Source organism: Macaca mulatta, chromosome 10 (assembly GCF_049350105.2).
Source record: "Macaca mulatta isolate MMU2019108-1 chromosome 10, T2T-MMU8v2.0, whole genome shotgun sequence".
Classification (NCBI taxonomy): domain Eukaryota; kingdom Metazoa; phylum Chordata; class Mammalia; order Primates; family Cercopithecidae; genus Macaca; species Macaca mulatta.
The window spans coordinates 105,017,321-105,034,589 of record NC_133415.1 but is presented as its reverse complement, the minus strand read 5'-3'; the positions used below and the strand labels follow the sequence as shown (position 1 = coordinate 105,034,589).

The 17,269-nt window shown below is 46.2% G+C and overlaps 1 protein-coding gene across 5 annotated transcripts in view; it reads left to right on the top strand.

Annotated features, from left to right (window-relative positions):
- Nucleotides 1-17,269, top strand: part of ZFP64 (ZFP64 zinc finger protein) — a 97,773-nt gene that overhangs the window by 5,946 nt on the left and 74,558 nt on the right. Inside the window, exon 3 of one of the 5 annotated variants that reach the window (XM_077948238.1) lies at nucleotides 11,025-11,146. The gene's annotated coding sequence lies outside the window, so the exon portion shown is untranslated. 5 annotated transcript variants of the gene reach the window in all.

Below are 17,269 nucleotides of genomic sequence, written 5' to 3'. Positions count from 1 at the left end.
TAAAACCAGTAAAATATAAAAAGTGCAAAGTGGAGGCCAGGTGCAGTGGCTCACGCCTGTAATCCCAACACTTTGGGAGGCTGAGGCGGGCGGATCACCTGAGGTCAGTAGTTCTAGACCAGCCTGGCCAGCATGCTGAAACCCCGTCTCTACTAAAAATACAAAAATTAGCTGGGCGTGGTAGCAGTCGCCTGTAATCCCAGCTACTTGGGAGGCTGAGGCAGGAGAATCGCTTGAACCCGGGAGGCGGAGGTTGCAGTGAGCCGAGATCGTGCCTTTGCACTCCAGCCTGGGGGACAAGAGCGAGACTTCGTCTCAAAAAAAAAAAAAAAAAAAAAGTGCAAAGTGAAAAGGTCACTGGATGATATACAGGGGACAACTGGCCATAAAGGGAGGTTTGGTCACCTTAGTAATTACAAAAATGCAAATCTAAACAAGGCTTGGGGAAGGACACTGATTTCATTTTCTGGGGATGTAAATTCTTATAACCTGGACGATGTTGTGATAGCTTTCAAATCTTAAATTTAAAATTTCTTAGTTTTAAAATGTACATAAAGACATTTATCCAATAAGCCTGCAGCTAGGTATTCATCCTATAAAACTTCATGAACAGGCTAGGCACGGTGGCTCACGCCTGTAATCCCAGCACTTTGGGATGCCAAGGCAGGTGGATCACCTGAGGTCAGGAGTTTGTGACCAGTCTGGCCAATATGGCAAAACACCTTCTCTACAAAAAATATGAAAACTAGCCCAGCATGGTGCCACATGCCCGTAATCCCAGCTACTTGGGAGGCTAAGGCAGGAGAATTGCTTGAACCTGGGAGGTGGAGGTTGCAGTGAGCTGAGATCATGCCACTGCACTCCAACCTGGGCAACAGAGTGAGAGTCTGTCTCAAAAAAACAAAAACAAAAAACTTCATAAACAAATGTACAAGGATATTCATTTACAGCATGTACTATAGAGAAAGTGGAACCTTTGTATGTATACGTCAAGAGAGAGTTAGAGATGGCCAGGTGCGGTGGCTCACACCTGTAATCCCAGCCCTTTATGAGGGCAAGGCTGGAGGATCGCTTGAGGCCAGGCGTTCAAGACCAGTCTGGTCCACATAGCAAGACCCCACCTCTACATTAAATTTTAAAATTAGTCAGGCACGATAGCAGGTACTTGTAGTCCTAGCTGCTCAGGAGGTTAAGGCAGGAGGATCGCTTGAGCCCAGGAGTTTGAGGCTGCAGTGAGTTATGATTGTACCACTGCACTCCAGCCTGGGTGACAAGTGAAACCCTGTTTCTTAAATAAAATAAAAATAAAAAGAGGGATTTAAATAAATAAATAAATATCAAAGATTCCAACCACGGAATATGACTTAGCATTGGAAAGGAGGAGATTTAGATCTGTGTGTAGTCACAGAAAGATTCTCAAGGCATATATATATAAAAAAAAAGGAAGCCTACATATTATATGGTCTTATATTTCAGGAAAGTTTCTAGAACAGGGATGGGGCAGGTGATGTAAATGAGAGAAGTTGTCTTTGGGGGAGGTGTCAGAGAGTGGTGGGGACTGTGGTGAAGTGGAGAAATCACACATGCCTCATCCAAAAGTGCAGCTGTTCTTTGGATCCAGCCAGTTAGATATTTCAGTTTTTCAGAGAAGCTGAAAATGTGAAATTTTCCAAATATAAAACTTTGTTGCCAAACAATACATCTCTGAGCCTGACTGAGTCCATAAGTTTCTTCTAGCTTGTTCTCAGAGAATGTTTACCCAATAGTCTGGAACTGAAGAGTTAGGAGCACCAGAAGTCAGGGCCAGGCGCAGTGGCTCACGCCTGTGGTCCCAGCACTTTGGGAGACCAAGGCGGATCACTTGAGGTCAGGATTTCAAGACCAGCCTGGCCAACATGGTGAAACCTCATCTCTAGTAAAAATACAAAAATTGGCCAGGCATGGTGGCACACGCCTATAGTCCCTGTACTTTGGAGACCGAGGCACGAGAATCTCTTAAACCCAGGAGGCGGAGGCTGCAGTGATAGTGCCACTGCACTCCCCACTGGGCAACAGAGTGAGTGAGAGTCCATTTCAAAAAAAAAAAAAAGTCAGGAAACCAACTTTCCCCTTATGAGGTATCTACTGGGGTGAGGTTTGAATTTTTTTGGCAATAAGCAAAGTTTTGTGGTTGTTTTTTTTTTTTTTAATGCATCCAAAATAATGTTTCTGCTGAGTTTTTTAAACATTAGACATTTTGAAATACAATAAAACTGATCCCCTTACAAACCTTAACAAAAGAACACTGAGATCTTCCCACTGTCTCCTTCATTCCCATCTTAAAGGAAGTCACCAAGAAAAGGTGAATACCAGAAAACCCTTAAAGGTGGGCTTGGTAGGACCTAATTATTTTGCACCAGGATCAAGCAAAGCTGCCTTTGGGGAAGGGACATGGCCAAGGTCCCATCAGAACTTCGGGACAGTCCTGGGACATGTGTTTTGCCCCTTATCCTAGTGGCCTTCTTCATGAGGACAGTGTTTGCTTTCTTGTCCTCAAAAACCAAAATCCCGGTACCTCTCACATTGGGTGGGAGCCATATAAAAATGGATGCCCTGCCGTGTGGGAAGCTTCCAGGCCCACACTTTTTCCTTGGGGCCGTTGCTTCTTTCTGGGCTCTGAGCCTTCACTGATGCTTTTTCCTTTGCCTAAAATACCTTTCCCATGTTGGCCTGGCTGATGCCAACTCCACCTCAAGACCTTAAGTTTCATGACAATCTTCACAAAAAAGGGTCTGCCTTCCTCTTGGGGACACTCCCCTCCCCTCTATATTGCAGCAGCCATGATGAACTCCTTTCTGTTTCTGGAATGAGCCACATTTCCTCCAGGCTCAGACCTTGCCTGTGTTGTTCCTTCTGCCTGGAACTGCCTTAATTCTTACATCAGAGCTGGGCTTAAGGGCATTTTCTCAAAGACCCCTTCCCTGTACCACTCACTCTTTTCCCAGATCAGGTCATGTCCCATATTTAAATGATTAATAGAGGAATGACTTTAAAGTCTATCTGCATCCCTGAGCTGTAAGCCCTGCTCCTGTTCACTACTGGATCCCAACACCAAGGCACTTATTATTTTTTGGGTGTGAACAACTGCTCAAATCTCATATACATCAGTGAAGCTGACCTCACAACAAAATAATGGCTCCCTTCTTTGTCCTCCTAGTTTTTTTGTTTGTTTGTTTTGTTTTTTGAGACAGAGTCTTGCTCTGTTGCTCAGGCTGGAGTGCAGTAGTACAATCATGGCTCACTGCAGCCTTGATCTCCTGTGCTCAAGCAGTCCTCCCACCTCAGCCTCCCAAGAAGCTGGGGCTACAGGCATGCACCACCACATCCAGCCAATTTTTAAATTATTGATAGGGTTTTGCTACGTTGCACAGGCTGGTCTTGAACTCCTGGGCTAAAATGATCCTCCCATCTTGGGCTCCCAAAGTGCTAGGATTACAGGCATGAGCCACTGCACCCAGCACTTCTATTTCTTTGTTCGAAGAAGTTTGCCCTCCTCTTAGCATTTCCACAGCCCTGCGATCATTGGATCTTGCCATGCCTGAGTTTTGTTGACTGCCCTGAATGCTCAGGCCAGTCCCGGAGTCCTGTTTGTGCCTGGCACACAGAGCCCTCCCCTGCACAGTGCTGAAGGGAGCCACAAGCTCAGAGACAGACTGTTGGACTTGCATCCCAATCCACCACCTAACAGCCGTAGGCTGTGGGCAAATCATTTACTCTCCCTTTCACTTACCAGTCCTCATCTGTAAAAAGAGGTTATAATACCTAATCATCATTGGGTTATTGTGAGAATTCTGCGATAATCCACATAAAGGACCTGATATAGAGAAATTGGGTTCATGAGCAATCGCTTTTATTAATTTTAGAGACTAATAAACAGGTGGCAAAAGGATGGTGAGATCTGCAGCGTACGTTGTCTCTGCCTGACTCAGCTGCTCCTCCTGATGGTTCCTGCCTCTGTGCCAACTAAACAAGCAGAATTCTGCTTTCTTTTCTTTTTTACACTTATTAGATTGGTTTTCTGGGTGCAGTTCCCCCTATTGTGCTTCAAGTTTCCGTTGACTGGCAGTTCCCAGACCTGCCTATGGACCAAGATCCCCTGGGAGCTTGTTAAGGATACCAGTGCCTGGGCTCCACCTCCTGAATCTGAATGTCTGGAGCTGAGGCTCAGGTATCTGTATTTTTAACAAGCTCCTGGGGGATTCTGGGTCTCAGCCAGGTTGGACAGTTATTCACGCTCAAAACCACAGTCCAACCCCCCAAATAGTGGATTTCTGCAGATATCCTCATCTGGACATTTTCCAGACTCGTTTGTCCTTGATTAAGCCAAACTGTTTCTCGCTCTTCTCCTATGTCTCCTCTGCCTGATAATACTTGGGTTTAAAGTAAAATTTATTATCTGCCTGCTAGCTTTGAAAGCTGCCCGTTGTCTGGCATATGATTTAAGGATTTTCATATGGGAGCCGTAAAATTAGATGTGGATGCTGGTGGAAATACATCCCATGTGCATTTTGCATTTTCTAAGTCCACGGCTTCAAATCATGGGGCTTTGGAGTCAGGTCCCTGAGTTTGAATCCTGGCTGCATAAGGCCTTAGGAACCCCATGACCATGGCAAATTACATTACATTCATTTCAAAGTGAGGCTAAAAGTAAACAGAGAGGGCTGGGCGCGGTGGCTCACGCCTATAATCCCAACACTTTGGGAGGCTGAGGTGGGTGGATCACAAGGTCAGGAGTTTGAGACCAGCCTGGCCAATGTGGTGAAACCCCATCTCTACTAAAACTACAAAAATTAGTCAGGCATGGTGGTAGGTGCCTGTAATCCTAGCTACTCGGGAGGCTGAGGCAGGAGAATCGCTTGAACCCGGGAGGTAGAGGTTGCAGTGAGCAGAGATTGCGCCATTGCACTCCAGCCTGGGCAACAGAGCAAGAATCCATCTCAAATATAAATAAATAAATAAATAAATAAATAAATAAATAATTAAAAAACAAAAATAAAAAAATAAGCAGAGAGGGCACAGGGTTTGGTAATGAAGAGTCTGGGGTCCTGAGACAGACTGCTTGGGTTCACATCCTGGCTGTACCACTTGCTAACCATGTGACCTTGGGCAGATTACTTACACCGTGTTTCCATTTCCACAATAGTAAAATGAAAGTGATGCTAGAACTCATCTACGAGGGTTCGAGCCAGGCTTCAGTGGGCCTCAGTGGGCTTCAGTGGGTCCTACATGGAAGCCATTTTGAGCTGTCACTGTTAGCTCTCATTACCAAATCAGGAGGCTGTGAAAGTAAACAAAACAGCACATGGATAATGTTAGCACAGAGCTCATGGCAAGCCCTCAGTCAATATTAATTGAATTGATCACTTGGCCAAGAATGATTTTTTTTTTTTTTTTTTTTTTTGGCCATTACTGGCTAATTCCTACTCTTTAAGTCCCAGGTTAAAAGTCACCTCTACCTAGAAGCCAGCTCTGATTTCCCCTTTTCCCTACTCCCACAATTAGGTTTCTGTTTTCTCAGCTAGCATGTATCACAATTGTTAACTAATTAGTCTTTAATTAGAGAAGTGAATTCCGACGTGATTCCAAGGGCAGTCAGCGGTGGTGTTTGCAGCAGCAGATACTACCATAGAGAGGGAGAGGGCCTGTGGCCAACTAGCAGAGAAAGAGGACAGCAGCCCCTGACAGCTAGCAGCCGTGATCAGCTGGGTCTTGGTATTGCTAGGAACTGGGCTGGCCCACAGGTAGGCCATGCTGTTCTACTGTTGAACATACACAGTTGTTCACAGTTTCACAAAACACCAACATCAGACCAGGCCACTCTGATCTTGGTGGGCAAGACGAAAATAAAACCACATCTGTCATCATGTGTGAGCCCAGACAAAATGGGAACGCTGTCCAAGCCACAAAATACCAAACGTCCTCCTCTCCTCTGTCAATCTGAGTGACAGTTACTTCTTTGCCTATTAAAATTTGAGTCTTGCTCTATCTAGCCTTCTTTCTCTCTTGATAATATTTATTAAAATAACAAATCATAGAATGAGCCCCACTTACTGGTGCCTCTGATGCAGGTTTTCTTGAACCTCCTCCAAAAGCATCTAACATGAGCCCAAACCTAAAATAAAATAAGTTCTTTCTAACACCTTCTAAGGTTTCCCTTATTGCAATGAGTAATAAACTTATTCAGCGACAGGGGTGTCTCTGTTGGTCTTTGGCCAGAGGACAATGACACATTTTGATTTTGGTAATTGATTTTGAAAGCCTTAAAAAAGAATCTGAAAGTTCAGTTTGGCCTGTGAGCCCCAAATTAGTGAGTGGCTCAATTTCTAGGTTACTAGACTGTAAATCTCCCTGCATGCAGAGACCTAATCAGTCTTATTTTCCCACAACCCAACACCAGGTCTGGCACATCATAGGCACTCAATAAAACAGCTATTGAATGAGGGCGGAAAAGAGCGGCTGTGAGGATTAAATGTGTTCATGTGTCTGAAGCACATGGTGCATATGGCATGTGTCCCATCAATGAGGACTTGGTGACGGTGGCTTTTATTAATGTAGCGACTAATAAACAGGTGGTGAAAGGATGGTGAGATCTGCAGTTTTCATGCTCCTGATGAAGACATACCAGAGACTGAACAGTTTACAAAAGAAAGAGGCTTATTGGACTCACAGTTCCACATGGCTGGGGAGGTCTCACAGTCATGGCGGAAGGTGAAAGACACGTCTTGAAGAGCAGCAGACAAGAGATAAGAGCTTGTGCACCGACACCCCCCTTTTTAAAACCATCAGCTCTCATAAGACTCATTCACTATCACAAGAACAGAGCAGGAAGACCCGCCCCCAAACTTCAGTCACTTCCCACTGGGTTCCTCCCATGACACAGGGAATTGTAGGAGTTAAATTCAAGATGAGATTTGGGTGGGACACAGCCAAACTGTATCAGTGGCTTTAGGGCTGTTGTGTGGCAAATGATGGAACTCAGATAATAGAGATGCTTGCCATTGGAGAATTCCAAGCCCCTCGGGGAGGGGAAGAGGATTTAGTTGTAAGACATTGAAGTCCGGCAGTTTGTGACAAGTGCCGTCTTAAAGGTGCGAAGAATTCACAGAGTCTGTTGGTTCCAACTGGGAAAGTCAGGGAAGAGAATTGTGAATGAAAGCAAATGTATAACCGGCATTGAAAGACCCATTGGCTGTTGGGAGAAAGATGGTGGGAAAGGGGGCATTTCCTAATGGTGGTTTGGAGGGGGTGGGGGAAGATTGGGGCAAGGTTGGAAAACAGTGGTTAGAGATGGCACAGGGGAACGTGGTGGGGGTTGTGCTTCAGCTTTGGCCTTTATTCTGAAGGAGCTGGGGATCCATAAAGTTCGTGAGCACATGAGTGATTTAGTAAGACAAACTATGTAGTGATTGCCAGGCTCTGGAAACAATAATAGCAAATTCTTATACAGTGCTTATTCTATGCCATGCACTTTTCTAAGTACTCTGTATGAAGTAGTTTTTCATAACCAAAAGTTAGGTAGTAATAATTATTATCCCCATTTTACCAATGATGAAACCGAGGCACAGAGGGGTTAAATAACTTGGCCAGATGACAGAAACAGAAGGTGGCAGAACTGGGTCTCAAACCTAGGCTGTCTGGCTGCAGAACCTGTGCTCTTAATCAGTACTGCCACTTAGTAAATTCCTCATTGCAACGTTTCTCAAACTTGCTTGTGCATAAGAATCATCTGAGCTTTGGTGAAAAATGCAGATATCCAGACCCTTCCTGGGGATAATATATTAGGGGGTCTGAGCAGGGTCCTGGGAATCTCAACCAGCCAGGGAGTGGTTGGGTCAAGTCAGATGCTTTCGGTTGCTTTTTTTTTGAGACGGAGGCTCGCTCTGTCGCCCAGGCTGGAGTGCAGTGGTGCGATCTTGGCTCACTGCAACCTCTGCCTCCCAGGTTCAAGCGATTCTCCTGCCCCTGCTTCCTGAGTAGCTGGGATTACAGGCGCCCGCTGCCACGCCCACTAATTTTTGTATTTTTTAGTAGAGATGGGGTTTCACCATGTTGGTCAGGCTGGCCTCAAACTCCTGACCTCGTTATCTGCCTGCCTTGGCCTCCCAAAGTGTTGGGATTACAGGCATGAGCCATCGTGCCCGGCCTCTGTTGCTCTTAACAACAGCAAACTAAAAGTGCACAGAACAGTTAAGACACGTATTATCTCTCATAGCCGAACAGGCAAAGTCAGTTCGGCAGCTCAAAGGTGCGGAGTTCTTTGCATCTTCCCCCTGTTCTCTGTGGTGGGCTTTTATCCTTTGCCCTCCCACCCTCCCCATCTCCGGATAGTGGCGGCTAATGCCTTGGGCATCAGATCTGTCAGGCACACCCACAAATAGGGAAAGGAGCAACTTATCTGTATCAGGGAAGAAATGCTCCCTGATAAACTCCCAAAATCCAGATCCTGCTGGCCAAAATTGGGACACATGGCTTTGCCCAGTTGCACTGTAGTGGAGGCAGCTAGGCTGCCAAGGGACAAAGAGAAGGGTCCTACCAGTGGAACCCAATCCCAAGCCCCTTCTGCAGGGCCACGTTCCTACCACTGCCCCGTTAAAGGGACTAGAGTGGCAGTTCTCAGATGCTGCTGTGCAAAAAATCATCTGGAAAATGTGTTTAAAATACAGCTATAAAGATATCTAAGCTTTACCCCAAATCTCTGCATCAGAATCTGTGATGCATGATCAAGTATGAGAACCACTCAACCAGAAGGGGTTGAAGGGATGGAAACCCACGGGCACTAGAGTCTAGTTCACAATAGCTGCTCAACAGATTTGAGGAATGAATGAACGGCCCACTGTGGGAGGGAGCTCTGTTCCACTTACGGTTTTTTTCCTATTTGGTGAAGTCCCAGTGTAGGGCAAGTTAATTTTCTGTTACATAGGACTGTTCATTTGCTTAGAACAGACCCCCCACTTTGACTATAATTCAAGCCAGAGGGGAGACTTTGTTTAGAAGGATATAGGCATAAGGGAGAATTACAGGCAGGCACGCAGCTGGATCTCAAAAAGAGATTGAACCAGAAGCTAGAAATATTTTAAGGTTTTCTAGACCGTACAGCTCAAAGGGCTTGTTGGAAATGCTGGGAAGGCAGAATCTCGGCCCCATCCAGAACTGCTGATCAGAATCCGCGTTTTAGAGAGACTGTGGTTGGAGAAGCACTGCTGCCCCCGTGACCATTCCCAAAGTTTATGCCTTCTTTGTTCAGAAGGAAAGTCCACACCAAACCTGAGCGTCTTAGTCCCAGTTTGGGTTTTTTTAAGAGATTAGGCGGTGCGGGGGAAGGTCTCACTCTCTCGCCCAGGTTGGACTCGAACTCTTGGGCTCAAGCTATGCTCCCACCTCAGCCTGGGTCATAGTTGGTACTTAACGGCAGCCGCCAATACGCCTGGCTGCAGGATTCAATTTCAGAGCAAGAGAGTCGATTGGCCCAATTGCTGTCAGGTGTCTTCCACTGCACCAATCAGCGATGGCAGAGCAGGGGTGTGGTCAGGGTTTCCACCAGGGCTCACCCCTGGGGAGGGGCGTTTGGGCCGGTCTAACGCCCACTGTGGACGGTAAAGGCGCTTTGGGAACAGCGTAAGTGAAAAGGGTGAATTTTCTCTCAGAAAGTGAATTCTTTTGGGAGCGGGGGTGGGAAGGGAGGGGGACGGAGTCTCGCTCTGTCACCCAGGCTGGAGCGTAGTGGTGCGATCGCGGCTCACTGCAACCTCTGCCTCCCGGGTTCAAGAGATTCTCCTGCCTCAGCTTCCCAAGTAGCTGGGATAACAGGTGTGTGCCAGCACACCCAAGTCATTTTTGTATTTTTTGTAGAGACGGGGTTTCGCCATGTTGACCAACCTGGTCTTGAGCTCCCGGGCTCAAGCGATCCTTCGTCCTCGGCCTCCCTAAGTGCTGGGATTCCAGGCATGCGCCACTGCGCCCTGCAGGATATTATCATATATTCAGGTCTCTTGCTTTTTTTGTGTGTGTTGTTTTTTGCAGTGTTGTTCATGCTTAGGATTCTCATTTAGGGTTCTTGATCTCCAGGCAAGTATCCCAAATGTAAACTAAGAATTCCCTATCTGGTGGCTCACGCCTGTAATTCCAGCACTTTGGGAACCCTAGGCTCTCAGATCCCTTGAGGTCAGGAGTTTGAGACCAGCCTGGCCAACATGGTGAATCCCTGTCTCTACTAAAATACAAAAATTAGCCGGGCGTGGTGGCGGGTGCCTGGAATCCCTGGCACGCGGGAGGCACATGCCACTGCCCTCCAGCCTGGGAGATAGAGCCAGACTCTTTCTCAAAAACAAAACAAAACAAAACAAGACAGTATCCTTAATCTGTAAAAAGCATTTACAAATCAAGAAAAAAATAAAAATTCCAATAGAAAAAAAACGAGCTAATAGAATAAACAGGAAGTTCACCAAATAAGGCATGTTATTGGAAGAATAAATGTTGAAAGGGAGTTTAATCTCACTAATTACATATAAAGGAAATGCAAATTAAACTCAAGTGATCTCATTTTGTCCTGTCAAGTCTCTCTGTGACAGCCAAGGTTAAGGGGAAAATGCAAATTATTTCAGTTTTCTGAAAGGATGTTATATAATCACCAAGTAATAAAACATTCGTACCATTTTAACCCAACTCTTCAATTTCAAGGAATGTACTCAAAGAAACGAGGGATAAATTTAAACTTCTGGACAGGTTTTACTCATAAAAGTCAATTCCTAGATATCTCCTCCATGCCCAAGAAAGGGAAATGGTTAATTAAACTATTCAGCAACCAAAATGATGAAATATTATGTGGCCATTAGAGGTTGTGTTTTCGATGAATGACAACATGATGTTTTAACATGGCAAATGTTTCATTAAAAAAAATAAAATGATTTAAGCCATGATCCTAGTTTTATACTTTAAAGATAGATTTTATACTTTTAAAATATATTTTCTTTTTTATTTGTTTTGAGACGGAGTCTCGCTCTGTTGCCCAGGCTGGAGAGCAATGATGTGATCTTGGCTCGCTGTAACCTCCGCCTCCCAGGTTCAAGCAATTCTCCTGCCTCAGCCTCCCGAGTAGCTGGGATTACAGGTACCCGCCACCACACCCAGCTAATTTTTATATCTTTACAAAACACAGACGAGGTTTTGCCATGTTGACCAGGCTGGTCTCGAACTCCTGACCTCAGGTGATCTGCCTGCCTCAGCCTCCCAAAGTGCTGGGATTACAGGCGTGAGCCACCGAGCCCAGCCTTAAAATATATTTTCTATATATAAAAGAGGTTAGTCCTTTAGCTGATCATTAATTCAACAAATGTTCTTTGATCTCCTCCCCTTCACCTCGTTCTGTGGTGGGTGCACGGGGAACAGTAATGGAAAGAAACAAGGGTCTGTCCTCACTTCACTCCTCCAACCAAATAGAAGAGAGAATAGTCATTAAATAATTTCTCAAGTAAGTATTTAATCAAACAAGGGTCTGTCCTCACTTAACTCCTCCAACCAAATAGAAGAGAGAATAGTCATTAAATAATTTCTTAAGTAAGTATTTAATCACAGTAGCGATAGGAGCTTTGTATAAAAAGTAAGGATGTAGGCTGGGCACCGGTGGCTCACATCTGTAATCCCAGCACTTTGGGAGGTCGAGGCAGGCAGATTACTTGAGGTCAGGAGTTCAAGACGACCCTGGCCAACATGGTGAAACCCCCATCTCTGCTAAAAATACAAAAATTAGCCGGGCCTGGTGGCGTGCACCTTTAGTCCCAGCTATTTGGCAGACTGAGGCAGGAGAATCACTTGAATCTGGGTGGCGGAGGTTGCTGTGAGCCAAGACTACACCACTGCACTTCAGCCTAGGCAACAGAGCCAGACTCCATCTCAAAAAAAAGCAAGGATGTGTATTGCCATGTTTTGACAGCATTGGGAAGTTTTTTCTTTTGTTTTTCTAGAGACAGCCTTGCTTTGTCACCCAGGCTGGAGTGTACTGGTGCCATCCTAGCTCACTGCAGCCTAGAACTCCTGAGCTTAAGCCATCCTTCCACCTCAGCCCCACAATTAGCTGGGACTACAGGCACACACCATCACACCCAGCTATTTTTTTGTATGTTTTTGTGGAGACGGCATCTCCCTTTGTTGCTCAGGCTGATCTCAAACTCCTGGTCTCAAGTGATCATCCTGCCTCAGCCTCCCAAATTGCTGGGATTACAGGCAAGAGCCTGGACAACAACAACAAAAACTTAGCCTAGTTTTTTCTTCTCTGCACTTTTCTATGTAGAGAAGAAAATCCTAAAATTCGTGTTAACTTTTATTTTGCAAAAATTAACATTGTAAGTTAAAAAGAGAAAAGGATTTATTAAATGGAATTTTTAAGTTGAAGAAGGGAAGGAGGAAGCAAATCAGATAGGGAGATATCAAAGCTGTCTTGAGATGTCTGAAAGGCAATTTGGTAGAAAAGGAGCTACGGTTGATTCATGTGAGCCCTAAGACGCCACAGAGACAAACTTCAGAGAAATAGATTTGGATTATGTATGAAATTCATATAATAGTCATACATTTTAAGCAGCATCATGATCAGACAACTCAGTATGTCCCTGCTACAAACCGGAACTAAATACAATAAGCAATTCTCAGATGCACACCTGAACACGCAGGAAAGAAGGGAAATCCCCTGGAGCCAGAAAACAAAACTAAAAGCAGCAGCAGGTGTATGAGGCTGTGAGCTTCTTGTATCGGGGACAGGGTCTGATCTCACTAAACAGGAGACTTGATTTTAATGGCCATACCAGGGTAGGGGCTGAAGCCCTGAGCTCTTGTAAAAAGTTAGACATAAGACCCCTACATAAAGAGGTGGCCCTTGCTGCATTCTCGGTGAAAAGAGGGACTAGAGAATATTCTTAGGGGGTGGGCAAGTCACGCCTCTACTGGAAGCACTTCCCCCCAAGGTTATGAGTCATCCCGCCTCGGCAGATGTGGGGCATTTCACTTTCTTCTAGGGTGCTCTGAGATTCCCCAAGGCTCATGTCACTCATTATGCCAAACCTGAATAAAGATAAATAATAACCTATTGTGCATGGTTACCATAATGTCCACTGAGAACTCTCAAGAACTTGCAGTGTGCCCGGCTCGCAGTACGCCTTATCCTTCCCCTGAATCTTTACTAGAACAACAAGATCTAAGCTCTGAGATCAGTGCAATATCCCCATTTTACCAACAAAAGAACTGAAGAGCAGAGAAGTGACTTGGTCAAGGCTCTACAGCTATCGAGTGGAGACAGAGGTTGGTCCAGGGTCAATCTGACTGTACACACACACACAGATACACACACACACACACACACACCCCTGTCAATAAGTGGCGACTCCAGCATCAAATCACATGCACATACCCAAGTTGGTCCAAGTTCATTGTGACCCCACACACACACACACACACACACACACACACTCACCTGGCGATGAGTGGCTACTCTGGCATCAAATTGCATACAAACACCCAGTTGGTCAGGTGCGGTGGCTCACACCTGTAATCCCAACACTTTGGGAGGCCGATGCAGGCAGATCACTTGAGGTCAGGAGTGTGAGACCAACCTGGCCAACATGGTGAAACTCCATCTCTACTAAAGATACAGAAACTAACTGGGCATGGTGGCAGGCACCATGACTGGGACTGAGTAGTCCCAGCTACTCAGGAGGTTGAGGCAGGAGAATCGCTTGAACCCAGGAAGCAGAGGTTGCAGTGAGCCGAGATCATGCCATTGCACTCCAGCCTGGGTGACACAGCAAGACTCCACCTCAAAAAAAAAAAAAAGAAATTGGGGAGGCCGAGCAGGTGGATCACCTGAGGTCAGAAATTTGAGACCAGCCTGGCCAACATAGTGAAACTCTGTCTCTACTAAAAATACAAAAATTAGCCAGGTGTGGTGGTGCATGCCTGTAATCCCAGCCACTAGGGAGGCTGAAGCAGGAGAATCACTTGAACCCGGGAGAGGGAGGTTACAGTGAGCTGAGATGGTGCCGTTTTACTCCAGCCTGGGCAACAGAGCAAGACTCCATCTCAAAAAAAAAATAAAATAAAACACCCAAATTGGTCCACGGTCAGTCTGACCATGCATGTGCACACATACACAGAGACAGACACATACACACACACACACACACACACACACCCCGGGGATGAGTGGCTACTCCGCCATCAAATCACATGCGAACAACCGAAGGGAATGAGGAAGGCCTCTGGTCGCCAGCAGTCCCTCAGTGATTACCATAAGCCTTTCCCTGGGGTGTCTCTGCAGGTCCTGCTCTTCACAGCAGATTCTAGAAAGGCCATGTGTGTGGGAAGGGATGCCCTTGATAAATCCAGCCAGGAGGCGCCAGCAAGCCGACTACCTGGATGAGAGTCTTCAGCACCGATGCCCCTTTGTTGCTATTGAATTCCGGACACCTGCAACAGAATAGTATTAATATAATAATTATATGCTTCCATGTTTTATATTCATATGTTACCTTCTCACTGAGGCCTTCCTGGACCTGCTTAAAAGTGCATGCCCACTGGACGCGGTGGCTCACGCCTGTAATCCCAGCACTTTGGGAGGCCGAGGCGGGCGGATCACAAGGTCAGGAGATCAAGACCATCCTGGCTAACACAGTGAAACCCCAACTCCACTAAAAACACAAAAAATTAGCCAAGCGTGATGGCGGGTGCCTGTAGTCCCAGCTACTTGGGAGGCTGAGGCAGGAGAATGGCGTCAACCCGGGGGGGCGGAACTTGCAGTGAGCGGACATCATGCCACTGCGCAAAGCAATACTCTGTCTCAAAAAACAAAAAACAAGCAAACAAAAAAAGTGCATGCCCACCAGCATTTTCTGGTTCCCTTCCCTGCTTTCTTTTTCTTTTTTCTTTCTTTTTTTTTTTTGAGACGGAGTCTTGCTCTGTCGCCCGGGCTGGAGTGCAGTGGCCAGATCTCAGCTCACTGCAAGCTCCGCCTCCCGGGTTCACGCCATTCTCCTGCCTCAGCCTCCCGAGTAGCTGGGACTACAGGCGCCCGCCACCTCGCCCGGCTAGTTTTTTTGTATTTTTTAGTAGAGACGGGGTTTCACTGTGTTAGCCAGGATGGTCTCGATCTCCTGACCTTGTGATCCGCCCGTCTCAGCCTCCCAAAGTCTGCTTTATTTTTCTCCATAATATTTACACCACCTGATTTACACACTGTGTATTGAAATACTTATTGCCTGCACCACTCCTAACTAGAATGTCAGCTCCATGAGGGCAGGGATTTTTGTCTCTTTGGGTCAGGGCTCTGTTTCTAGTGCTTAGAACAGTTCCTGGCACACAGTCAGTACCGTACCTCATAAACATTTGCTGAATAAATTAGTGAATAAAGTCAACAGCAACAGCAACTTTACATGCCTGGTTTCTGATGGTCACAACGTCCTAGGAGACAGGAATGGAAATTGTCCCCATTCTCCAGGTAAAGAAACTGAGGATCAAGGAGGTAAGACCTCACAGCCTAAGCTCTGGAGCACACCCTTTCTGGTCTGTAGCCATCTACTTTGGGATGACTCAGGTTACATGGGATTAGCCCTGCCCCCAAAATAATCCCTGCACCTGGGTTCCTGAATCCCTTTGCTGTTTTTTGTTTTTTTGTTTGTTTGTTTGAGACGGTCTGCCTCTGTCACCCAGACTGGAGTGTAGTGGCATGATCTCAGCTCACTGCAACCTCTGTCTCCCAGGTCCAAGCGATCCTCCTGCCTCAGCCTCCTGAGTAGCTGGGACTACAGGTGCGCACCAGCACACCTGACTAATTTTTGTGTTTTTAGTAGAGACAGGGTCTCACCATGTTGGCCAGGCTGGTCTCAAACTCCTGACCTTAAATGAGCCGTCCGCCTCAGCCTCCCAAAGTGCCGGGATTACAGGCATGAGCCACCACACTCGGCCGTTTGCTGTGTTTAACCTACCCACTCATGATGCTTCCTGCTTCCTCTCCAAGACACCAGAGCACAGGCAACAAAAGTGAAAATAGACAAATGGGACTACATTAAATTTTTTTTTTTTGAGATGGAATTTTGCTCTTGTTGCCCAGGCTGGAGTGCAGTGGCGTGATCTGGGCTCACTGCAACCTCCGCCTCCCAGGTTCAAGCGATTCTCCTGCCTCAGCCTCCCAGGTAGCTGGTATTACAGGCATGTGCCACCACGCCTGGCTAATTTTGTATTTTTAGTAGAGACGGGGTTTCTCCATGTTAATCAGGCTAGTCTTGAACTCCCTACCTCACATGATCCACCTGCCTTGGGCTCCCAAAGTACTGGGATTGCAGGTGTGAGCCACTGTACCCAGCTGGGAGTACATTAAATCTTAAAACTTGTGTGCATCAAAGGAAACAGCAGAAATGAAAATGCAGCCTATGGAATGAGAAAATATTTGCAAATTATACATCTGAGAAGGGGTTGATATACAAAATACTCCTGCATTTCCCTCTGCTGGGGCTTGCCCAGGCTTATGGTAGAGGACAGTTAAGAGATGGAGCCCAGCCAATCCCTGGGGAGAGCAGAAAGTGGCAGGAGGGTGAAGGGCCTACCATCTACCTTTCAAGAGAGTGCCGAGGAGCCTGTGAGCTGACTTGTAGGGAGGGCCTGGCCATCCATACTCACCCCACAGTGAACACCTTCCAGCACAGGAGGTCACTTGTACAGGAAGTTGTAGAGCAGAAGGTTGGGAGGCCATGGGAGTATGACCATGACCCAGCACCCTGGTTTTAGCACCAAAAGTTCTTGAGAAACCCCAGTCCAAGGCAAACAGGGATGGTTGATCATCCTAGCTCATGAGCATTTCAGCTGAGAGTTTGATGCACAAGTGCCAGAGTCTGGTTCTATTGAACTGTAATATATCCCCTTTGACATTTGTTGAGATTCAACCATGGCCACATCCTGTGCTACTGAATTCTCGTGTTAAACTTTGCAACATCCTTATGAAGTGGGCATGGTGATTATCCCCATTTATAGTGAGAAAACAGTTCAATGAAGTTACATGACTGGCCTGAGGTCACATCCACAGTGAATGGTCAAACCTGAGCTTATATCAGTTGGAAGATGCATTTTAACATATCGGAAACAACAATGCATTTTAGAATCAGTGAGATTTCTGTCAACCAACAGGCAGTCCAAAAACATTACTTGGCTGTGCATGTGAACAAACCTGATTTCAGTGGGTCACATTTTTCTCACC